At 34.4% G+C, this 27,563-nt stretch overlaps 1 pseudogene; it reads left to right on the top strand.

Moving 5' to 3' along the window:
* Positions 1–13,197: 13,197 nt before the first annotated feature.
* LOC114687740 lies at positions 13,198–26,304 on the top strand (annotated as a pseudogene).
* The last annotated feature ends 1,259 nt before the right edge of the window (positions 26,305–27,563 follow it).

Genomic DNA, 27,563 nt, shown 5'->3' with positions numbered 1-27,563 from the left:
GTCATTATTTTGTAGATTGTATTTTCAGGTGTACTCTACTCCACAGGTGACTTTGGAAGTAAGCATATAGAAATCTAAATTAAATCTTTATTTTAATGTTAAAAGAAGTATGCAAAAATTTTGATATTAAATAGTTGAGGATATCCTTTGCAACAAGTGTTCCATTGATCCTGTGTTAGTGATATTATTTTTAGTGTATCAGGTAACTGAATGAAGGAGGTATTTTTGGAGTAATGATACATATCTACATAATAAACTTATATTTTTATTTAACTTTCAGACTAACATGCAAGTTGTTTTGTATAATTTAATGTCATACATGTGATGATATACATTAAGTTCAGATACAATATTCCATGGAAATAATGATCATATTTTATAGAGAACCAATTGAATAATAGTAAAACAGTTGCACGGAAAACTATATAGCCAAAAAATAAATGAAAATTATGTTTTAAATATATTAATTTTGAGTAAATGAAAAGAAGGACATTTATGAAATTTTTGCTAATGCTTAGGTATACTCCTAAAACCTTGACAATAAAATATATATAAATAATAACTATTAAAGTAAAAAATAAAATATTTTGCATATTATTATTCAACAGTTCAGATAATACTACATAGAGAAATATGAGACACATAAGTATTTGGAAAGAAATGAATATTTAGGAATACAAAGGCTAAATAGAATGACAGTATTCAGTTTATGTTTGCTCTGTTGTGTTCCTGCAATTGAACACAGTGAAATATATCACGACATCAATATTATGATAGGAGTAGAAGGAAGCTTTTTCATCTACCCTTTCTTATGTGTCATATCTATATCCTTAAGACAGGGAAAAACATCACTTTTATGCTGTTTTCTCAAAAAATGTTTTTCTCTTGAAAGTATAGATGGCCAAATCATATAGAAATTCTTAAGACTCCTAGGAGCTCTGCCTTCCTAAAATTCACATTTTTAAACATAAATATGTGGAAGATGCTTTTAACATGTGGAGACTTAGGTAGTAAATGGTTCATGCAGCTTCTGCATTCCTTGACACTCCTCATGCAGTCTTTTAAGCAATATATTGGGGTGGTGGTGTTTGTATACCCAAGCAGTTACATTAGGACTTTGAAATGTGATACTACTATTGAGGCTGATAGTCAGAACAAAATGCTCATAGAAACAGCTGCTGTTATGATCTTGTATTTCATAGTCTAAGGAATTTTAAGAATAAAAATGTGTTTATATTTATTTATTGTACTCACTAAGGTATTTTTGTGGAGAAATGAATATTCTATCACAGGCTCTTAAATTTTGGCAAGCTTCTTAACATCCTGAAAATTCAAGATAAATATAAACAACAGATTAGTATAATTATAGGCAAGAATAATAGATCTGAAATTGCTATTAATTCTTAAACAATAACCAAATTAATATTCTATTTACCTTAAAAGATAATGCAAATTTGACAAATTTTGTGCTAAATTCATATAACACATCCCACAAATAACGAAGAAATATTACAACTGATGAATCTTTGCTTTTTTGTGCCAGACATGAATATGTATGTGAAGTTTCAACATGACCAGTATTCCAACACTGGAGAAACTCAGTGAATAAAAGGAGTTGTGACAGTCCTGGGTAATGATGGCCATTTGGGAATTTCTTTAGCCTGCTTGGCTCTGTGCCACTCTGTTCTCAGGGTTATCATACCTGGTTTCTTCTTTAAGCAAAAGGACACCCTCACTGTCAAAACCAATAATCTGGATCTCAGCTATGTTTTACTCATCTCTCTCATCTTTTGCTTTCTCTGTTTTTTGCTCCTCATTGGTCAACCACATGCAGTATACAGACCTGGAAAGAATAATACTCAACTTCATATGGAAAAACAAAAACCCAGGATAGGCAAAAGAATCCTCTACAATAAAACAACCTCTAAAGGCATCACGATCCCTAACCTCAAGCTCTACTATAGAGCTACAGTAATAAAAACAGCTTGGTATTGGCATAAAAACTGACATGTGGACCAATGGAATCCAACTGAAAACCCTGACATTAATCTGCACACATATGAACATATAATTTTTCACAAAGAAGCCAAAACTATACAATGGAAATAAGAAAGCATCTTCAACAAATATTGCTGGCATAACTGGACATCAACCTGTAGAAGGCTGCAAATAGATCACTATCTGTCACCGTGCACAAAACTTAAGTCCAAGTGGATCAAAAACCTCAACATAAATCCAGCTATTCTGAAACTGCTAGAAGAGAAATGAGGAAGTAGTCTTGAACGCATTGGCATAGGAGATCACTTCCTAATTATAACACCAGTAACACAGACACTGAGAGGAACAATCAATCAATGGGACCTCTTGAAACTGAGAAGCTTTTGTAGAGCAAAGGATATGTTCAACAAGGCAAATTGACAGCCTACAGAATGGGAAAAGGTCTTCACTATATTTGCATTTATGTTTACTGTGGCTGCTTCTAATGTCTGGACTAAGGAAATTATTATAGTACTGGCCTTCAAGGTTATTACTCTTGGTAGAAGGATCAAGAAGCTGATGGTGTCAGGAGCACCTAACTTCATCACTTCAATTTGCATCATGATTCAACTAATCCTCTGAGGAATCTGGATGGGAACTTATCCATTTCTTGATATCAATACACATGTTGGAAAAGGTCACATTTTGATTGTGTATAACAAAGTTTCAATTATTGCTATCTACTGGGTCCTGGGATACTTGAGTTCTACTACCATGGGAAGTTTCACTGTATGGTTGTTGTCCAAGAGTCTGCCTGACACATTCAGTGAAATCAAATACAGACATTCAGCATGCTGGTGTTCCATGGTGTTTGGATCACCTTCCTTTCAGTCTACCAAGGCACCAAGAGAAAGGCTGTGGTGGCTGTGTTGATTTTCTGTATCTTGGCTTCCCATGCAGGCCTAATTCTTTGCAAATTTGCTCGAAAACACTTCATTATTTTGTTAAAACCTGAGAGAAATTCTTTTCAGAAGTTCAGGAATATGCATTTTAAAGTTGAAAATGCTCATTAAATTTTACAAATATTCTCAAAGGATCATTTATCTCAACAAGTCTACACTTGTAGCTAGAGTTTTCCTGCCTGGTCAAAGTCAGGACATATCTCTCTCACCCGCCAGTCCCACAGCTGCTCAGACTCAACCAAATAAACACAGAGATTTATATTGCTTGCAAACTGTATTGCCATGGCAGGCTTCTTGTTAACTGTTCTTATATCTTAAATTAACCCATTTCTATTAATCTATGAGTTGCCATGTGGCTTGTGGCTTACCGGTATCTTAACATCTTCTCATGGCGGTGGTTGGCAGCATCTCTTCTGACTCAGTCTTCCACTTCCCAGAATTCTCCTCTCTCCTTGTCCCGCCTATACTTCCTGCCTGGCTACTGGCCAATCAGTGTTTTATTTATTAATCAATCAGAGCAACACATTTGACATACAGAACATCCCACAGCATATACTAACAATTTTTAGTCTCAAAATTAAAGTCAAAATAGGTACTTTGATTTCATGAGCAAATGCAGAAAATAAACTACAATTAGAGTTCTAATATTAGGCCTAGACTTTGTTCTCATGGAACAAACTTTATGAACAGACATTTTTCCTTCTGTAAGGCTGTTGTCTTCTTCATTTTGATGTTTGTAGCTGAGATTTGTAAAAGCTATGAATTGGATTTTATAAATTAACTTCTATTTTCAGGTAGAAATAAAGTGTTATTGTTGTTTTCCATAATGTATAATCACAAGTGGAGAGTATATGAATTTAAATGTAGAGATCCTTTGTTTTGATATGGAACAACCAGGAAGTTACATAAATTAATTAAATATTTTTACATGAAAGGGTATGTGTCCTAGAATTTGAGAAGGTTTAAATGCTGATACTATTGAGCAATTAATTACTTTCTGGTTTAATTTGAAAACTAGAAATATTCCAATGTTCCACGAATGATCCCACATATATCCACAAATTAGCAATATTAATAGGATAAGGGCTATCAAAATCAAGTAAAGAAATTGACAGAAGTACATATAGAAAATATATGGAAGAAGTAGAGTGGGGAATCATTTAATCACATCTCATTTTTTAAATGTCTTCCCAGGAAGAGAATGGGGAGCATGGTAATACCAAAGAATAATGAAAATTCTCTAATATCTATGGCAAATTATCAGAATGAGCAAAATTAACTAAACAACCATTTATTGCATCATAGGAGATCTGTTCTCATGATTGTGTCTCTGCATCTAGATATCTCACTGATAGTATATATGATGGGGTCCCGAAATAGCTTGACCTCACAGCAGTCATGACAGGCTTAGGGGCCTAGACACAGCTTCTATGACAGGCTTACTGGCAGGCAACACCCAAATCCAAGAAAAGCCTTAAGCTGATACCACCCAGGAATCCACCCAAGGGTGAGGAATTACCTGACATTCCAAACATTTCAACCATTAGTTAAAGTGGCCAGATGTCCTTGAGTCTAGCACATACCTATTTTTGTTTGTTTGTTTGTTTTACAGATACCCCTAGACAATTGTCATCCAATCAGGGTCCTGGACCCTGGAAATCCCCTCACCCCAACCTCTGACATAATAAAAACTCTGCCCCATCTGAGCTCAGGGTTCTCTGCTCTCACCACTGTGTTGGACAGACAGAGGGACCAACCTCCGAGCTTGAAATAAAGGCTCTTTGCTTTTACATGTGGGATTTGGTCTCTGTGGTTGTCTTTTGGGGGGCCCCATGATCTGCACATAACATCTGGGGGCTTGTCCCAGATCCCCCAAGCCTACCGGGACCACCAGCCCATAGATCCCGAAGACCCGGACAGTATGTATATTTTCTGTGTGTCTATGTTTACCTGTGTCTACTTTTGTGTTTTCTGTGTTTACTGTTTTGGTTCCTTTGGATATTCCTTTGTAAATGGACTTTTGGAATATCCTTTTGTAAGTGGGCCTTTAGGGGCCATTTGGATATCCTTTTGTAAGTGCCCAAAACTTCTAAGTACCTGCAGGTATTTGATTTGTATAGAGAACATGGGTCACTCACATGGGACTTGCATGAGGTTGGCGTCTTTTTGGTTTTGGTTTTGTCTCTGATACAAATTTAGAATTATTCTTGTAATGGTATATGCATGCATTTCTGTTGTTGTTTAACATATTGTAGCTTTACAGTATATTCTAAACTACTGTGGGAAATCACAAGAAAGATTTTGGTAAGAGTTACTATGTTAAAAAATATGTCTAAAATAAATGTCTGGATGGACTGAGGGTACATGGGAGATTATAGAATGTCAGAAGGGGTCTTACGGAAGGTTGTAAAAGGTCAGAGAGAATGTGATCTTTGTTCATTATGGTTTCTTATACCTGAAAATACTGAATTTAAAAGTTAATTCTGGTTGGTTTGCATTTCAAAATTAGCTGATGATTCTGCAAACTGTTCCATTAACAATATAGATAAATATGTGTGCATGTGGACTCATATGTGACTTGGGTTTAACTATATGTATGAGTGTAAGCTAGCTTTAACTGTATGTATATGTATGTAACTTGGATCCAACTGTGCATATGTGCAAGTAATTATTGTTTAGAAAAACATGCTTTAAACATCAATCATTTGGTTTTCATCCATCTTGGCTGGTGACCTCATGGGCAGTCACATGGCTAGCAGCTATCTTTCACTAAGGTTATAAAAATCTATTCACGTTAGCAAAAGCTAACTTAGAAATTTACACCTAAGTACTTATGTCTTTACCAAGTACTCAACACCAAGCTTCTAGAGAATTTCACTGAATGGCTAAAGCTGCACCTCAATGCTTGCTATGGCAGCTAAATTTTGTAATTTAAGATTTACTCATTACCATTTACTTATTACAAAAGAATGATTTTAAAGACATAAAGGGATCATAAGGAACAGCTGAGGTTTGCAAATGTGTGGCAGGGTTAGAGTTCCAAAGAGAGACCAGCTTCATGGTGGACCTTAACAGTAAATACGCAGGTCTCCATAATGTTGGAGTCACTATTCAGAACAGCATCAATCTTCTTCCACCATCAGACCTATGAGGCAGATCCATCAGATATAGATTATCCTTCTCAGATCTCAGATCTATGATAGTACTGATGGCTAGACTAGCTATAATTTTGTCAGCTTGGCAGCATCAGAAAACCAGATCTATAAATCTAGCTTGTTAGCTCATTTTTAAGAGAATGTTCTAAGATATAAAAGTTTAAATAAGTCAAGAAGGTTCAAATATGGGTATAAGAAAGGTCTGAGGATATAAAAGTTTCTATGCTTTGGGGATCTCAGAAAATGATTTAAGATTAAAAAATGTTTCAGATTGCTCCCGTTCTATGATATAACAGTTCAGAACTTTACATTTAATAGAGTTCTATGATATAACAGTTCAGAACTTTACATTTAATAGAGTTCTGATAAGCTGGTAGAGCAATGACTACTTACTGTTCAGACACAACCTCAACATTTTTGATTTATTTTAATTGTCATCTATAAACCTAGAAGTGATTCTCATCAGGCCAAAAATCTCTGTTCATCTATACCTGGCTTCCTGGACAGAAGGAAAATGCATATACTTTTAAACCAAATCTGTAGTTCTTGTTGGGATTTGAAGGTATGAGTCCACTTCTGCTGGGTCAAAAGGAAAATCCTTGGCATAGAGGCAAGATGGCCAACTACAATGTCCATTGACATACCAGGAAAATAGGTTTAGAGTTGTCAATAAATAAATTTATTAACTGAAATGGTTCTGCAATAAAATAAGACAGTGACCTTCTTTGTAAAGAACCAAAGAGGTATTATATAAGATCATAATCTGGTTGTACTCAAAGATCAGAACTACAGGGCCTTAAAAATGGCAATACATACAGATGTTGCTGCCTTGGAAAAATCTGTTAGCTAATGGTTCTTAAGACAGGTAGGACTCATGATTGAGTCCTATCATTGGTATTTATGAAGGGGGGAATGTAAAGGGGCCCCAAAATAGCTTGACCTCATAGCAGTCATGACAGGCTTAGGGACCTAGACACAGCTTCTGTGCCAGACTTACTGGCAGGCAACACCCAAATCCAAGAAAAGCCTTAAGCTGATACCACCCAGGAATGCACCCAGGGGTGAGGAAGTACCTGACATCCCAAACATTTCAACCATCAGTTAAGGTGGCCAGATGTCCTTGAGTCTAGCACATACCTATTATTTTGTTTTACAGATACCCCTAGATAATTGTCATCCAATCAGGGTCCTGGACCCTGGAAATGCCCTCACTCCAACCTCTGCTGTGGTAAAAACTCTGCCCCACCTGAGCTCAGGGCTCTCTGCTCTCACCTCTGTGTCAGACAGACAGAGGGACCAAGCTCTGGGCTTGAAATAAAGGCTCTTTGCTTTTACATGCAGGATTGGGTCTCTGTGGTGTTCTTTTGGGGGTACCTGAGATCCAGGTATATATATATATATATATATATATATATATATATATATATATATATATATATATAGAGAGAGAGAGAGAGAGAGAGAGAGTTCTATATATATATAGAGTTCTCTGATTCCTGAAAAAAAAAATACTGGCTAGATGTATGCCCAAGGGTTGGTACTTTGGTTCAGTTTGAAAATTTAATTGCCTTTGCAAGATTCTGGTTTAAAGTGAATATCTGATTCTGTATAAAAGAGAGAAATAATCTATTGTTCTGTAGATACCTCAAGTTGAAGCAAGGAAATATAAACTGGAAGTCACATGCTCTTAAAGTTTAGGAGACCAGTCACTGACTTCATAAAATGATGCTTCTCCATCCTTCCCCAGGCCCCAAATTAGAGCAAATAGAAGAAGGGAGTGAAAACAAGTTAGAGTTGAGAGTGCAAACAAGTTGGATGGATCTCTGCCTCCTGAGTGCTAGGATGAAAGGTGTGTGCCTCCACTGCCTGGCTTCTGTTTAATATACTGGATGGCTCTGACCTCTGATCTTCAGGAAAATTTTATTTCTTAGGGTACAAACAAACTATCAAAACAACTATATTTCTCCTGATACCAATACTACATAAAGATGCAATAGAGATTGAGAGAAGTAGAGGCAAATTTTCCTCATGAATATAGATATAAGTAGCTTTAAAAAATACTTGTTAATTGAATTCTAGCACACATCAAAAAGATCATCCACCATGAGCAATTTAGCTTCATCCCAGAGATACATAGGTGGCTCAACATAAATAAACTGATAAATGTAATTCACCTAAAAACATAGTGAAAGAGAAAAATACATGATCATCACATTAAATGAAGTAAAGGACATTGACAAAAATCCAAAGCTCCTTCACGATACAAGCCCTAGAGATATTAGGGGTGCAAGGCACATATCTCAAAATAACTAAGGCAGTTTACAGTAACATTATATTCAACTGTAACTTAAATGGAAAAACTAAAATAATTCCATAAAAATAAAGACAAGATTGTCCAGTTTGCTACAGTACTTGAAATCTTAGCAAGAACAGTGAGACATCTGAAGAAATTCAATGGAATACATACTGAAAAGGAGGAAATCAAGGTATCCTTTTTTTGAAGATGATAAGATAGAATACAATAATGATTCAAAATATGAAGTGGAAACCCCTACAATGGATAAATGTTTTCATCAGAATAGTTGGATTAAAATTAACACAAAAGAATCAACAGCTCTTCTATATAAAAATGACAAACGTTTTGTGATATTATATATATACATACATATATATATATATTAATATGACACAAGAAACAAAGAAAGTGAAATATTTGTATGGCAAAAACTTCAAGTATATAAAGAAAGAAGCATAAAAAAGTATCAGAAAGTAGAAAATCTGATATGCTTATGATATGATAGGATTAATTTCATTTAAATGGCCATCTTACCAAAAAAATTATACAGATTAATTATAATCCACATAAAAATTCCACATTATTCACTGATCTTGAAAGAACAATTCTCAGCATCTTATGGAATCACAAAAACTCTGAATAGATAAAATATAAATAATAAAGGAACTGCTGGAGTTATTATCATGCCTTAATCTCAAAATGGACTAAAAAAACTATAGAAATTAAAACTTGCTAAGTTTGTATATAACTGATGGAAAAAACAAATGAAGATCTAGATATAAATATACACAGTTAGGGACGCGTGATTTTTATAAAGATGCCAGAAATACATGCTGGAAAATAGACAACAGCTTCAAGAAAATTTGCTAGTCAAACTGGATGGCTGTATGTAGAAGAATCCAAAAATTTATTACTCTTTTTGGGCTTTATGAGTCAAAGACAATCAATCTAGAATCCATGGATGTAGGAAGGATAAGTATAGAATAAGGGACTAGGAAGGACAGATACACTTTCCTAGTAAATCGAAATAGAAAAGATAGATGTGCATGAATGGAGGTGAGCAAGAATGGGAAGACCAATGGTAGTGGGGAACAGAGTGTGGGATTGGGAAGGGAGTACAGAGACAACTATATTGAAGTCATTTGAATGTTATATAGAAATCTACTAAAATAAGTACTTCCTAAATATATACATGCATGAAGGTGACCTTACCATACCAACTAATGGGAGGGACAGAGCCCCCAACTTGATATATATATATATATATATATATATATATATATATATATATGTGTGTGTGTGTGTGTGTGTGTGTGTGTGTGTGTGTGTAAACATATATATATATATAATTAAAAATAAAGAACAAGAAAAATTAAACATAAGAAATAAAGAAGTACAAATTCAGAGAATTCACAAAAGAGGAAACTCAAGTGGCAGAGAAACACTTAAAAGTTGTGTTCAACATTCTATGTATTCAGTCAGAATAGGCAGGATCAATAAAATAAGGGACAGCCCAACCAGTTTTAATGTGCACTAAATGAAAAAAAGTATCCATTGTAGGTTGGATTGCAAGCTTGTACAGCCACTAGAGAAATCACTTTAGTAGTTCCTCACAAAGGTCTAACTTGAGATCCAGCTATAACACTTTTGAGATTATTTGCAAAGTGTGCTTCATCCTACCACAGTGAAATTGGCTCACCCAATCTCATTGTTGCTCTATTCATAATAATTTGAAATTGGAAATAATCTAGATGGCTCTCAACAAATACTTGGATAAACAAAATGTAGTACATTATACAATGTAGTATTACTCATACATTTAAATAAAAACATTATAAAATTTACTGGTACGTCATTTCAGTACGTAGCCCAGATACAATAGATAAATATGGTATGTATAGGCTTATATGCAGATATTAGCTTTTGAGTCAATGACAAGCAAGCTAGAATCTACATACATAGAGAGGCCAAATCCAAAATAAGGGAGTAGAAAGGCCAGAGATATTTTTCTAGGAAATTCATAGAGAATAGAAAGATAAAAATGAATGGGGAAAGGGTTGGAATGGGATTATCAAAAGGCAAGAAGGGTCAGAATATAGGAATAGGAAGGGCATACACAGAAAAACATTTAAACTTGAGGCCACTTGAGTGCTATATGGAAATCTAATAAAATAGTACCTTCCTAACATAGACAAATCCATGAAGGTGATGTAAATGAAATCAGCCAATATGAGAGAAAGAGCCCCAAATGGATATAATTTGTTCACTAATGATGCTTCCAGTCGCAGAATTAGGTTACATTTAATTGAAGCATTAAACAATGAGGTCCCACAGCAAACCCAAAACAACCCAGTCTGTCATCAAGTGGTATTCTTCACATACTGATAGCAAAGTCCCGTGGCTGAAAACAACACCTATACAACTCATTGAAAATGGAGATGCAAAGCTGGTGTCTACATGGAACATTCACTCTGATATACTAGAATCTTCAGTAAAGGAAAATATTCTACATACCATCAAAGGAGAAACAACAACTCAGCCTCAACCTCTTTAAACTACACTGTTATTCTGCCAATACTGAATGCTACTTAAATGGTAGAACAGATGATGTTGTAGTCACCCACCAATATCCAATTTGGCTGCGGCATACTCCACTAGATAGAAACCATACTCAACACTGCTTGCATGACCAAGAACCTTAGGCTACATAGCCCAAGGACCTAGGGTTGAGCCAAATACAACTCTTCCAAAATCTGTAGTAATAAAAAGTTTCTGAATGGCAATCTGCTATACTCGAAGTTCAATGCCTTTCTCAGCCATCATCAGAGAAACTTCCTCCTGCAGCAGTTTGTAACTCATACATACTCTCAAAGCAAGACATTAGCAGAGAGTGAGAAACATTGAAACACTTGGTCCTAAATGTATTGACTATATCAATTGCCTCCTCTCAGAATGTATAAAAGCTAGAGAGGATGAAGGACACTAAAAAATCAAGTACCTATATTTCAACTTAATTGATGAACATGTGTACTCACTGACACAGCATGCATGGGTTTTTCATGAGTCTCCACTGAATGGGGACCTAGAGCTGAAAGAAGATATAGACTCATTCCCCCATTCCTAAGTCAAATGCAATCTTTAATTGATTAACTATTTCTAAGGTTATATCTCTGAGCAAACTAACTACTTTTAAGGTTTGGCTGCATGCACAGCTGTAAATGGCAAGCAGAAACCAAACTCCATGTCATCCTTGGAAATTCCTTGTCTCACAATATCATGTCAGGACTTTACAGTTTTTGAGTTTGCATTTTCATTTTGTCTTTTATATTTTTTATATTTCCATATATTTATGGTACATTTCTTTTGTATATATGATTTGTATTTATAAGATTCTATGTGTTATACCAACAGATCTTCTGATTTATGTCCCTTCTGTTGAGCTTTTTTTTCTTCATTTTCTACTTATTATTTAATTTCTATGTGTTGGTTCCAGTTTAAATTTATTAAGTTACATTTTCTTATATTATAATTCCTTAAAGACTGTGTTTTTTTTCTAATGAGAAACAGAAACAGGAAAGACCTGGTTACAATATAGGGGAAAAATTAGATGAGTAGATGATGGGTAACAATATCTGGATATATTTTGTGAGAAAAGGAGTTATTTTCCAGAAAAATGAAAATACCTGAAAGCCTCCCCAGCACCCTGCCTCTCTGCTGAATCCCCATGGGAGACCTTGATTTTGGGAATGTGGGGTTGCACAGTGGCTTGGAAAGAGGCTGGGGGTGGGAGGAGGGAGGAAGGGGCCTTGTGGATAGTATGTGGAGTGAGTAGAAAATTTCTTAATAAGGCAAAATGAAAAAAAAAACTCACCAAACAAATAAGGAAAAGAAAAGAAGCAAAGATCTGTACTAATTTATTCGCATAGAAGTCATTGAAAATAAGGAGTAAATTAGAGGTATTAGACTATTCAAAGAATAAAAAATGTGAATAACCCATATTGTAGATACAGAAGTATATGATCATGAAATATCAATTAATTGGAACTGAGGCTCAGCTAATGAATAGAACTATAAAAAAGCTGTTTACCTTTTGCACTGATATTGAGATATTGAAATTTATGGTTTTAGGATGATTATTCTCGTCTCAGCAACTGTGGGAGATTTTGTGTTGCCTGTGGCCACTGTGTGTATGTGTGTGTGTGTGTGTGTGTGTGTGTGTGTGTGTGTGTGTGTGTGTGTTAAATTGCATGTTCTCTGGCTGTCAGGACACCGAATAGGTAATAAAGCATATATCATAAACATGTATAGATGTAAAATTTGTTTGTCAATAGTTAACTCTGTCTAGAACTGGTTCCCTAACATACTTGATTTGGAATTTCTAATGCAATGTGTTTCAAATATTTCACATATTGATAAGAAAATACATCATGTGGATTAGGGTAGTTACATAGATATCTCAGGAGGAATCGAGCCTGGGGCCTTCATGTCTACTGATGTGGATGGAATCACAGGAATGTAGAAATGAAGATAATTACTAAACACAATTACTGAAATTTTCTTGCACCTGAGCTTAATAACTCAGATGCAGACCCTGAAGCTGAGTATGTTTAAGAGTTCTCCAAAGAATAATAAGGTGAGAAGAAATATATTAGGAAACAACTACACTTCTAACTATACTTCTAACTACACTTCTAACTACTAGAGCAGAAAAAGAGACACATATGTGTACAGGCACATCTGAAACGTGGTTTTCTGTGAATCTCTGCTTATTACACTTTGCCTTGGCTCCTATCTTGGTGACATTAGAAAGATGTTCTATTTGACATTTTTCTTCTTGGTCGTCAGGCTTTCCTTCCTTTTCTGCAGTTTGATGGGTCCCAGGTGCTTTCTGAGATTCAAACATCCACATACCTGGGATGAAGATAAAGAAACTGATTGCTTTTTTTCTATTTACACAAAGCATGGTCACATCAAGAACGAATATTTGACCAGGAATCTAGATAAGAAGTAAGTACTTTTCATTTGTTTGTTTTTGAATGATCATCAATGTAAATCCTTAGAAGGCACAAGTTTGGTCAAAATGGCATTCTCCATGTTTTCTGTCTGTTTTGCCCTACCTTCCTATCTAGTACATGACAAAAAATTTATTTTTATGCTTATTATTACTCTATTTCAGGTGATTTAATGGTTATCTGATTCATCTTTTTAGAGTCAGATTTTCAGGCTAAAAGCTGAATGATATACCCTGTCTATATTTCTATTAGGGAGATTTCCATTATATTGGCAATTCCTACTGTATGTTGCCAAGTGATATTTCCAAGAATCTTAATTCAAGGCACTGAAAGGAGTCCATTTCTTTGAGGCTGAACAAATTTTTCTATAGATGTTAAACTAGTGTTTTTCCATCTTGATGGAATGCCTAATTTGGTATTTCTTAAATTCTTCATGGGTACATTTCTTAAAAGAATACTGCATTTTTATTCAAATGTTGTTTATGTCATCATTTCAAAATTGCTGTGCTGTATGACTCCTGTGGCTGAAATCAAGCATAAAAAATAAAGATCATTCACTATGGTAATTTTATTCTTTGAATTAAATTTTGTTTCAGTTGAGAACATGTACAGCCAGATTTCTTTTTAATGCCAATGTCAGTAGTGTTTTTTTCTTTTAAGTTCTATGATGTTCATGTATAACAGCCATCTATACAATTTCAGGAGACAGTTTGTGTATTTGTTAAAGAGGGTATGTTGTGAAGACATGTCACTCTGGTTTAATAAAAAGCAGAAATTCCAATATGTCTAGGCAGGATTTGGGGGTATGCAGGATGCTGGAAAGAAGAAGGAAGAGATGCGAGGAGATGCAGTGCAAGCAAGGTAGGCACTACAAAAATATGGTTATAAAGCCACAAGACAGAAAGTAAATTAACAGAAATGTGTTAAAGTTATAAGAGCTAGGTAGAAAAATGCCAAGTTAAGGCTGAGCATTTATAATTAATTTGTCTCCCTGTCATTTGTTTCTGGTGGCAGCCCAAAGAAAATCTCAACTGTAGTATGTCACTGTAAATATTGACTTTATTTTAGCCTTGTCAAGTGCTAGAATGAAAGTGTTGCTGTAGCACATGCCACAGTTTGAAAATAATCAATTAAATAAAAAATGTGGTCACTAATCTTACTATTTATTTTATTTTCATGTCTTGATTTTCTGCTCCATAACTTGAATCTATGACACTTATTCCACATTTGTTTCTCTTTTCCTTTTGCCCAATTATAGAGAGTGTGTTCATATGTTGTGGGAATATTACAGCATTCTGTAGATTTTTAGATTTGACCATAATTTAACTGGATTGTTGATGTGTACTGGATTTGATATTTGATTTGGATAATTGTAGCAATGTCTCCTGCAGCATGCTAAGCAAATTGTCACAGTTAACATTCTAAAGATAATGGTAATACACATGTACAAGATGGGCATTGTACTCACTGTGAGAGATACCATAATGAAGTTTTAATATGAGACAAAAGTTCATTTATTAATAACATAGGATGAATGCAATTCATAGCAGAGGATGATGTTTGGTATTATGGAGCAGAAGAGAGAAATTTTCAAGGAAATAATGAAAAACAACATTAAAACTAGTCTCGGTGTAAAATAAAAACGCAGCTATGAAGGACAATGAAGAGTGACTTTAAGTGACATCACATATTTTTACATTGACAATGCAATTTTCATAGTGAAAGGGAGCATGAGAGTCTTGACTCAGAGCACAAAATACCAAACAAATTAAAAAATTCACTAAGAGAAGGTTTAGTAGAGCTTAAATGAGAAAATCTTTACTCAAGTTAGGCACAGTTTTGTTATGTCTTTACCAGTCACTAGAGTTCTTGAAGTTGGAGAAAAACTGTCTTTGGAGAAGTAGAGATGAGAGAACTTGCAATTTCCCATTTATTTTTTCTTAAATTTCATCAGTTTATGGCTAAACACTCCTCAGTGATGTGATCTCTCTAGATAAGATTACTGGAATGTTTGTTAAGGCAAGAAAAGGATTATGTAAGCATAAAAACAACAGAAATAAGAAAGTTGCTAGATGGTACTGATCATATCCATGATTTTCTGTGTGTAAATAAACATTCATTTAAAAAAGGCATTGAATTATCTGATACTCTTTGTAGTATATATTTATTACATAAAATATCATAGAAGAATGTGTCTTCACATGTCTTATGTCTGTTCATACGTTGTGCTAACACAGCATATAGGTATTATCATCATTTTTTACTAGTAGTGGGATGGGTCTATCATGAAAAAGAATATAATAGTTGATAAAGAACATGACGTTGTAGAAATAAAAAATTTGAGAAAAGGTACCTACATGTTCCTTTGTCATGTTGAATTGAGTTCTAATTTTATAGTGAAGGGAATAAACTATGCCTTTTTAAAACACAAGTATAATACAGGTAATTTATGTTATATATATATATATATACATTTATACACATATATACAAAACCATATATATTCATAAATATTTCAAATGTTTATCTCATTTAAAATTTTTTGTGTTGTGAATAGGAATTCTACCTAAATAATTATTAGTAATATTTTTATTATATTTTATATTGTTGTCAGAGAACTCTGTATCTTACTTTTTTTTCACCCATTGTGGTTCATAAGCATCTTCCAACTCTTAGCTTTTATAATTTGCTAAATCATCTTCGAAATTAGTGTGTTTATCCCTGAATTTTATAATCTAAACCTGCATGAAACACTCTTCAACATTCTCTCTGTTTTATTTTGCATCTTTCATTTCAAAGACAGCTTACAAATTGGGTAAATATCATCTGAATTTGATTTGTATTGGATCCAAGAAGAAATGTTCATGTGATTATTATATATAGCAAACATGTTTGACTGTTTCATATGTCAATATGTGACAACCCTAGTCATTGCTTCTTTCCATGGGCCTTGTAGAACAATAGTAATTGATATTGTGACAAATTATAGTGTTAAAATAAAATGTTTGATATGAGTTCATTTTAAACTTGAAGAGTTGCATCATTATACCAGACCAAAATTTGGCATCCACAGTTTTCAAAATACAATAACTAAAAATGAATATTGATTGACAAGTCTGCCTAGGTTATTTCAGAGTTGAATCACCATTTTTGTGTATAATATAATAAATCAGATTTCCCATATTACAACTCCTTTGATGACACATATAATCAGAATTTCTGTGACTAATCAGAGACTTTTTTCAGTGTGGCTTCATTTACTCATTAGAATTTGTGATTGGATTGATTGATGACAGAAAGGGTAGTATATTGTATATATTTCATTTCTTTTTTCTTATTTTGTTAATCATTTTACATACCAACCACAGATCCCCCACTAAAATGTCCTCACATTCTCTCTCCTTCCCCCACCACCATCTTTCCTCCACTATTCTTTATCCTCTCTAATAAACAGGGTAAGTTTTCCCATGGAGGGGTGCAACTGAGCCCTGTACATTCATTTGAGGCAGGACCAAACCTCTCCCTGCTGTATCAAGTGTCTGGCCATAGGTAATGGGATCCAGAAATCCAGCTCATTTGCCAGGGATAGTCCCTGACACACTGCCAGGAGCCCTTCAAACAGACCCAGCTACACAACTGTCTCTGATATTCATAGGGTCCAGGCTGGTTCCATGCAGGTTCCACAGCTGTCCAAATTTATGATTTCTTTGGGCTTGGTTCAGTTGTCTCTAGATTTCCTCATCATGATCTCGACACCCCTTCTTCATATAATCCCTCTTTACTCTGTTTAACTGGGTTCCTGGAGCTCAGCCTGATGCCTGGTTGTGGATCTCTCTGCATCTGCTTCTATCTATTACTGGATGAAGGCTCTCTTGGTCAAATTGCAGCTGGGAGACTGCATTTTATTTCTTTATATATTAAGAATTATTATAGATTTGTTTTGACCCGTCGCTAAAATTTTTGAACAATGTTTATATGTGGCACACTTGATATGGGGATAAGATATTCTAATTGAATTGTAGAATCCTAATTCATTTTCTACTATTTTCTCTTGTTTATTCAAGAAATGATATAAATGTTTTGGCCTTCACTCTCTCCAACTTAGATGCATAGTGCTGCCAAGAATATCAATTAAACTGCATTCACCTAAAATTAAATCTCCAAAATTGTGAACTCCTATAAAGCTGTCATGATTTGAAACTGATTGCTTTAGGTACTATTTTGATGAGTTGGTTAAGTGTTGAGTATAATGTAATTTGATGATATTTGTTCCTTTCGTTCTCTACTCTTTTATTAAGCCACCAAGTATATTTTGTGCTTCTGATTAATTTTGCAGATGAGTCCTTCCACTAGGCAATGAATGATGCACTATGGGTCATGCTCTTAAAGAAAAGTGAATGTTATTTTTCAAGAATTTAAATGGCCTATATTTATCTATACTTGGATATTTTTCTGTGGTGAATGAGATTTGTGTCTAAATTATTTCTGTTATATATGTATAAAGGATTTACATAAATCCACAAATTCATGGCTTTGAATAAAGCAAGAGATACATACAAAAACACAGTGGAATGGAACTAAATAAGAAATGTGGATTACCTCAGTAGCAATAACAAATAGAAATCCTGACATTAAAGGAATCTTTTTGGCTTATAAACAAATGGCAGCAACAAAATTTTGGTCTTGAAAAAATATTTTTCAATTTTCACAATACCTTCTTACATTCACACTTTGGAACAGAAGGCAATGTGGTAAATTGAAGGGGAAATAATATTCAGATATACTCCAGATTGTCCACAGATTAAAATGAAAATCCAGCACTGATGAGTAACAAGTGATCGATCATATCTGGAAATGTGGAAATATTGATGATGTTACTTGGAAAAATTATTTTATAAAATATGTAAATCACTAATTGGTCAAAGATATGAGATAGAAACCTTTAATCAAAAAACAAATGAATAGTAAGAGTTCATGGAAATTCATGGCTTGAATCCATAAGAAGAACAATTATAAATTCTGAAACTTTATTTGGAAAAATGAATTTTAGTAATTTTAGATATTAATATCATACAATATTAACTTCATTGTTTGAACTAGAGAATCCAAATTTAAATCTAGAAATACCATACATAAACAAAACCCATCCAAAGTGGAAGAGTACTAAAAAAACATTTCAGGCTTGGTTATTTCAGAATCCAACAGAAAAGTTTAAGAAATAGAAGAATAGAAAAACTTCAGAGTAAAATTATTCAAATATTAGAACCACAAATTCTAGGGCAAATATATCATTCGTTCAATTGATTACTAGCTGTAGAGCAACAGAATAGGCTAGTGCACTCAGATATGGAACATGGTCCTAAAGCAATAGAATATACACAAGAGGAAACAAAAGCTGGAACAATCAAAGGAAAACAGACAATGAGACAAATTATTAACAAATTTATATATTTTTTTCTTATTAAGAAATTCTCTATTCTTTTTACAGACTAACCACAGATCTCCTCCCCTCCCTTCTCCTGCCCCCCACCTTTCAAACCCCCATTCCCACCTCCTCCAAGGCAAGGTCTTCCATGCAGAGTCAGCAGAGCCTGGTATATTCAGTAGAGGCAGTTCTAAGACCCACCCCCTAGAGCAAGATTGTGTAAGGTCTCCAACCAGAGGTACTGGGTTCCAAAACCCACATGAGGATGTGGGACAGATGTTGATCCTACAACCAGGGGCCTCCTCAAGCAGGTCAAGTTACATAACAGCCTCACCTAGGCAGAGGGCCTAGTCCAGTTCCACAGAGGATCCACAGCTATTGATCCACAGTTCATGAGTTCCCACTAGTAGTCTCTGTACATTTCCCCATCATGATTTTGATGGCCCTTGCTCTAGGAATCCCTCTTTTCTCTGTCTTCAACTAGACTCTTGGAACTCAGCCCGGTACTTGGTTGTGGATCTCTGCATCTTCTTCCATCAGTTATTAGATAAAGGCTCTATGCTGACAGTTCGGGTATTCACCAATATGATTACTGATGTAAGCCAGTTCACTCACCCTCTCCACTATTGATATTAGAGGATTTGCATGGAGATTAAAAGTTAAGATATCAGAGAAGGAGAATATTTGCTAATTAGCACAAAGCAACAGGAATCTAGAAACAAGACTTGCATTTTCAGATAAACAAGTATAAATTAAATTGCTCATCATCAACCTGAGGGCCTGTATCTAGCAGTTTTCCTGTTTCTTGCATTGTTCCACAGCTGCTCAGACCCAAATAAACATACAGAGGCTTATATTAATTATGAACTGTGTATGGCCATAACCTATGACTCAATTTTCTTGCTAGCTAGCTTTTATAGCAAACTCAGCCCATTTCTATTAATCTATATGTCACCATGTGTTCCAAGGCTTTACATTTGTGCCATTACATGCTGCTCTCTGAACAGCAGGATGGCTACTTTTCCACTCTGCCATTCCTCTTCTGGTGTCTCTTCAATTTTCAACCTAGCTATAACCTGACTTCCCATAGGCCAAACAGCTTTATTTATCAACCAGTAAGAGCAACACATATTCACAGTATACAAAAGACATCCTCCGGCAAGGGCCCATGTAAAGAGGTTATATTCTTCATATAAATGATCATTGTTATAAACAATAACATATCACTGAAGATTATAGAGCATCAAATGGAATGGAAAAGGTCAAATGTGCACAAAGTAAAGAGAACAAGTAAAAATAAATAAGGTGTCTATATTGCTTATAAATTTAAATATTCTCAGAGATTGTGATACATATGGATATAATTTGTTACCCATTCCTTATAATCATAACTAATTCAGAGCCTTGTCAATGGTTGCTTTATTGTAACAATCTGGGTAGAAGATAATATCCACCTAGTTTCCATTTATGTTACTTACTATAATTCTACAATAGAGGAATGAATAGATAAAATGTCTTTTGGTACCATTTCTCACTGTGATCATACACAAAGGAATAAAATTGTAAAAAAGTTCAAATCAAAGTATCCCACATGAGTGATATACACCTCCTAAAAATTGAAGAATCCTTCCGAAATTCCTGAAATCTTAAATTCTCATAGAGCACAATAATAGGGCATGTGTCATCATACTAACTGAAAAAACAAGCATTAAATACATAAAACTATTATTTTAATTCAATATTATCATGTTTTGAGCCCCATCTCTAATGATCTGTTTGCTCTCTTTTTAGGTTGACATATAAAAATATCCACTTGATTTTGTCTCTTTATTTTGCTCTTGAAAATATCAACAAAGATCCTCACATTTTACCCAATATTTCTCTGTTAGTTAAAGTTGAATGTAACCTCTTAGATGATTGGAGAATGAATAGTTTATCCACAAAAATAGGTGAATTTCTTCCTAACTACTACTGTATAAATCAGAGAAGATATTTAATCGTACTTACAGGTCCAATATGGTTATCATCTGCTATGCTTGGACCACTGCTGTACATCACCAATAGACCAGAGGTAAGCATGGATGAGTTAGTTTTAATGAAACAATGACTCCTTTCATCCTGATTTTCAGATGCAAAGGCTGTTTAAAGAAAAAAGTATGTTCGTGTGTATCTTAATGCTTAAAATTCCAAATATATATATTCAGAAAGCATTGACACATACCAGTAATTTACCACAATTAGACCCAAGAACAAGAAGAAGTTTGAAATATTTCAGTAGCAGACTTAGCTCATCTTTACTTTTTAAAATATTCTCAAGAAATTACATAAAATTTAATAATGAGATATAAATTCATATGCCCTAATATTTCCAGCTTATGATGAGCATAATTAGTTTTAGACCAATCATTATGTATTCCACCTTCTTCAATTAATTGTCTGTTGTATGACATTCAGCTTTACTACGGACCATTTCATCCTCTCCTGAGCAACCATGAACAGTTTCCACATCTCTACCAGATGGCTCCTAAGGACACATCTCTGCCTTTGTCCATGGTGTCTTTGGTGCTATATTTCAGATGGAACTGGGTTGGAGCAATCATTTCAGATGATGACCTAGGACTTGAATTTCTCTCAGAATTGAGAAGAGAGATGCAAAGAAACAGTGTGTGCTTAGCCTTTGTGCATATTATTATGGAAGATAAAATATTATTCCAGAAAAATGTAAATATTTATTATAATGAGATCATAACCTCATCAGCCAAAGTTGTTATCATTTATGGAGACAAAGACTCTCATCTGCAGCTTAACCTTAGATTCTACAGACTAGCATACCTTCAGAGGATCTGGGTCACTACTTCACAGTGGGATATGATCGAACATAATGAGAGACTCCTTCTTGATTCCTTCTATGGGACTTTTATATTTTTACTTCACTCTTCAGAATTATCTGGTTTTAAAAAATTTATTGAGACAGTAGATCCTTCCAAGTATAGTAAATCAATTTCTCTTGCCGAATTATGGTGGATTTATTTCAATTGTTCTCTGACTTCATTTAATTCTATGAACCTTAAGAATTGCTCAATAGAAAAACGAATGCAGTGGTTATTACAGCACCATTTTGAAACATCTGTTAGTGGTACAGGTTATGTTGTATATAATACTGTGCATGCTGTGGCCCATGCACTCCATAAGATGCTGCTACAAGAAGTAGATACATTGTCAAAGTATTCTGGGGAAAAACTGGAGTTTGACTCTTGGCAGGTAATATGTATTCTAATGAATGTAATGTGGTGTTGTAAATATAATTTCATAATGGGAGATGTTGGTTCTACCTAAGAATTTCAGGATCACTTCTATCATATACAACAATTTGTGTATTCTTACATAGAGTATAATGGGAAATTAATTGTTTATAGGCATTAATCCAGCCAACACTGACACACAGATAGATATTTCTGATCTATGCCAAGAATGTTTCCCATAATACTTCTTTTAGATGTGCATGTTTTTAATATTTGAAATAAAAATGTATTTCTTTCTCATGAAAACTTGAAAGCCAACAAGGAGCTGAATGTCCTTGTATGTGATTAAAATGTTGGTCAGCAATTAAGTAGATCCTAAATAACAGAAATTCTTCCACATTTGTATTGTCATAATAAAAACCTCAGTTCCTAAGCTAATTATCAGGTATCACTTAGAAGAAACATTATGGGTAATATCTATCTACTCTCCAGGAATATCATTCATGGGGGCATGTGTTAGATAATTAACATCAATGACAAGCTACTATTTCCAAATCATAATGCTGTTGTTATCCTTATGTTGGTTTTTCCATCTACTATATGAGTACTTGGTATTAAGTCACATTTCTAGACATATTAATGAAAATTAGAGGTAATCTACACTTCAAATTATTTGTTCTAATGTGTAGGCATACTAGAACCTAAAATAATAAATGTTTCAGATGGTCCATTTCCTGAAGAACATACAATTTATAAACCCTGTTGGAGACCAAGTGAACATGAATCAGAAAGAAAACCAGGATGTGGAGTATGACATTCACTACAGCATTGAGTTTTTGCCTAATCTTGGACTTAAGATGAAAATAGGAAAGTTTTCCAAACATTTGCCACATGGTCAACAATTGTATATGTCTGAAGAGATGATAAAGTGGAACATAGATTTTAGTCAGGTTTGTTGGTCTTACATGTACAACTCTACAAGCAACATAAGTAACCAAAATCTCAAAGTTGCCTTCAGCACCCGCCTGAAATAAAGTATTTTCAAATATATTCACATACTTATTTCTCACATTTCTAGATTTTTCTTTCAGGATATATTTTATTTCAGTAGTATGAATATTCATAATTTGTGAGGGGTCCACTTTTGCTCCTGGCTTCTTTGCCACAAGGTTGAGAAGGCAAAGTCAGTAGCTCTGACAGAACTTTGCACATGGCCCTTGAGCACGAAGACAGGCAGCTCTTCAGGATGAATCAGCTCAACTTAAATCCGAGTATAGGGAATATATAATATTGGGGGGGCCTGGGGACAAACAATAATTTGCGTTAAGAGGTACATTGTGATCACAAGGATTATTCTGTGGCAGTAGGGTCCTAGCAAAAATCTAGAAGGAATTTGTGACAAAGTTCAAGCCAAAGATGAATCAGCATCTGTTTTAAAGACAGGCTTCTGGTTTAGAGACAGCTTTGTAGTCCTACAGCCTCAGGTACATTCTCCAAATAGGGGAGAGGTAGGGGCAAGAAATTCTTCTAGAAGAAGGGAGCCCCATACTATGGAGCTATTGTGATAAGCTGCCAGGCCATGAAAGCCTTTGATATTAACCAGACAGCAATGTCTTCCAACATCATAGATACATATTTAGATGTCTATGTATCTATTTATATGATAGGTAGATAAATATAAATACACACATATACATATAAGTTTATCATTATATAAATGATAATACATCAATAATATATAATCACAATTTGAAATAAATGTTACTTTTTAATTTATTTGCATATTTGTAAAAGGGTGTTTTTCAATAGTACCATGTTCTAAATTTCTATCACTATTCCCAAAGAGATCAGAATTTTTTATTATATTCCATTTGTTATTTTCCTCAGATTCCAGCCTCAATATGCAGTGTGCCTTGCAGTCCAGGATTCAGAAAATCCCCTCAGCAGGGAAAGGCTGTGTGCTGTTTTGATTGTATCCCTTGCCCAGAAAATGAGATTTCCAATATGTCAGGTAAATGTACAACATACTAACAGATTCATTAGATTAGTTAATTTCTGTTGTCTCAATGACACCTACTGGGAATTCAAGAAATAAATTTTATCATGTAATCAAATGAGCAGCAATTCTGCCTTGAGCATCACAACCCGTGTCCTGAGATTAGAAAAATAAATTATGAAAGTTTTTGTCCAATTGTTTGGATAACATCACATATTAATTTATGAGAGAACAAAAGTAATTCATATATTTAGAGTCTTGAATGGAAAGACTCATAATAAGAATAATATTATTACTTTCAAGTTTGCTTTGTTGATCCATTCAATTGAATGCAAAGAAGAATATGATGTTAGAAATTCCATGATATAGGTGGAAGGGAGCTCTTCCTTCTATCCCTTATTGTGTGCCTAATCTATGTCCTTAGGGGCCAAGCCTAGTCCAACCTCATCTTGATATGCCAGGCTTCCTTAGTACCCATGGAAGTCATGCACCTTTCTGAAAATAAACAGAGGAGACATGGATTGTGGGGGGGAGAGGGGAGCTGTGGGAGGGAAAGGGGAATAGAGAAAGGAAAGGAAACTGTGGTCTGGAAGTAAAATAAATGAATAAAATTTTTAATTTAAAAATATGGATAGTATTTCCATGATGTTTTCTCAATAAATATTTTTCTATTGATGGTCCAATCTTACAGAAATTAGTAAAATGATAGATTCTGTTTATTAGCAAATACATACAAACTTACTAATAAATGTGATAGACTTATCATGTCGAGATTTTAGGTGGTAAATAGTTCATGAATCTTCTCCTTTCCCAAACATTAAACATGTGGCCTTTTAAGCAATATATGGGGTTGTTTGTGTTTCATTAGAAAAGCAGGTACAAATGGCCATTGATATGTAGTAATTGCCTTGCAGTACTAATATATATATACCTTGTAGTACAGTAGTACAGACAAAAATATATATGGAAAAACCTGATTTTATGATTTTGTACTTTATAATATATTGAATTATTAAGAATAAATATGCGTTTCTATTGTACTCAATAAGGTGTTTAATTGTATAAACAATATTCGGTCGTGTGCTAATTAATTCTGGCAAACAAGTAAAGTGTCTTGACTGTAAATGATTAACATAAATGACAGATTTTCAAAATTGTGCCTTAAAAATTAGATATTGTTATTAATAATAATTCTTAAATAAAAATGTTAACTTTCTGTCAACTTAAAAAATAAGGCTAATTTCAGAAGAATTTTTAAAGCATTAATGTATGTAATATGTCCTATAAAATACTAAGAAATATTAAACTGATAATATATTTATTCTTATACCAGACATGGATCAGTGTGTGAAGTGCCCTGATGATCACTATGCCAACCCTGAAGGAAATCACTGTCTCAAAAAAAGTAGTGGCATTCCTGGGTTATGAAGACCTCTTGGGAATGTCTCTAGCCTGCTTGGCTCTGTGTTTTTCTATTCTCACAGCTTTTGTACTGGGCGTCTTTTTGAAACACAAGGACACTCCACAGTCAAGGCCAACAACCGAGCTCTGAGTTATGTTCTACTCATCTCCTCATCTTTTGCTTTCTCTGTTCCTTGCTCTTCATCGGCCAACCCAATATGGCCACATGCTTCATGCAGCAGACCATATTTGCTGTGGTGTTCACTGTGGCTGCTTCTACTGTCTTGGCCAAGACAATTACAGTAGTACTGGCCTTCAAGGTTACTACTCCAAGTAGAAGGATGAGGTGGCTGCTGGTGTCAGGGGCACCTAACTTCATTATTCCAATTTGCACTGTGATTCAACTGATTCTGTGTGGGATCTGGCTGGGAACTTCCCCACCATTTGTTGATGTTGACATACAAGTTGAAAAAGAACACATTTTGATTGTCTGTAACAAAGGGTCAATTATTGCCTTCTATTGTGTTCTGGGATACTTGGGTTCCATTGCCATGGGAAGTTTCACTGTAGCTTTCTTGGCCAGAAATCTGCCTGACACATTCAATGAAGCTAAGTACCTGACATTCAGTATGCTGGTGTTCTGTAGTGTCTGGGTTACATTCCTCCCTGTATACCATAGCACCAAGGGCAAATCTATGGTGGCAGTGGAGGTGTTCTGTATCTTGGCCTCCAGTGCAGGGCTGCTTCTTTGCATCTTTGCTCCAAATGCTTCATTATTTTGTTAAGACCTGAGAGAACTTCTTTTCAAATGTTCAGGAATGTGCATTTTAAAAATTGAAAAAACTCATTAGATGTGCTTTATCATTAGAACATACTTTCCAACAAGACTACCCTGACATTTTTAGTCTCTAATTTTAGATCAAAATATGTATTTTGTACCATGAGTAGAAGCAGAAAATAAACTACAAAGCAGAGTTTTAAAATTTGGCCCACACTTCAGTTCTCATGGACCAAACATTGTGATCTAACATTATTATACCCTTAAAGCTGGTTTCCTTCTTTATAGCCATGCTTGTTGTTGAATTGGATAATAGATATGCATTAGGCCTAATTTTATATATTAACATCTAATATAGCTTTTCCATGCTAACTTATGCAGTAAGGTTTTGTTGCATACTAAATCATTACAGTGGATATAGACATGTATTTAAATGATGATTCACTTTAATTTGATATGTAATGAAGAGGAATTTACACAAAATTAATTAATTCATTTTTGGACCAAGTAATTTGTGTTTACATGGCATCTATTCATCAATATTTAACAAAAATAAAAAATTAAAAGTCTCTTAATTTGAAATTTTTATCTCAAGAAGAGTGACAGTGACTGGACAAAGGAAATGAAGTGGCAATGTATTATTCTATTTCACTAAGAACATAATGTTAAGAAAGGAAAAATTTCTCATTTTTCTCATCCCTGTACTATGGTGTCCTCCACATACTGCAGATACCCATGCATATGAACACATACTTACATACACATGTACAGTTACATACAAACACACACACACACACACACACACACACACACTCATTGTTCTCTAACCTAGACATTGTCTTATATTTCAAAAATCCTTCCTCCATAACAGCTTGAGTATTAAAGAAGAGTCAACTTGCCCTACTATCCACAATAATTACCCATGAATTTCATAAATGTTGAGAAAACTGAGGTTGTATTGCATAACTTATGGCATTTTTTATGGGAAGATATAGAACCTTACATTATGATGTATAAACTTTTACTAGTTTTTTTTTCTGGTTATTCTTTCTCTTTTATTGAATATATATACTTTTTTATGCAAAGTATCCTGATTATAATTTCCCCTCACTGTATTCCTTCTGGTTTCTCTCACCTACCCTTACTTCCAGAACTACTACCCTTATATCTCTCATCAGAAAAGAAAGTCTTCTAAGAGATAACAACCAAATATAAAAAAATTAGTAAGGTAAAGAAAAATTATTACATTGAAGTTTGACAAGGCAGTCTATAGGGGGGAAAATCCCAAAAGCATCATAAGTGTCAGAGACCCATTCACT

The sequence above is a fragment of the Peromyscus leucopus genome, chromosome 1, assembly GCF_004664715.2.
Source record: "Peromyscus leucopus breed LL Stock chromosome 1, UCI_PerLeu_2.1, whole genome shotgun sequence".
NCBI lineage: Eukaryota > Metazoa > Chordata > Mammalia > Rodentia > Cricetidae > Peromyscus > Peromyscus leucopus.
This window is presented reverse-complemented; position numbering and strand designations above follow the sequence as displayed.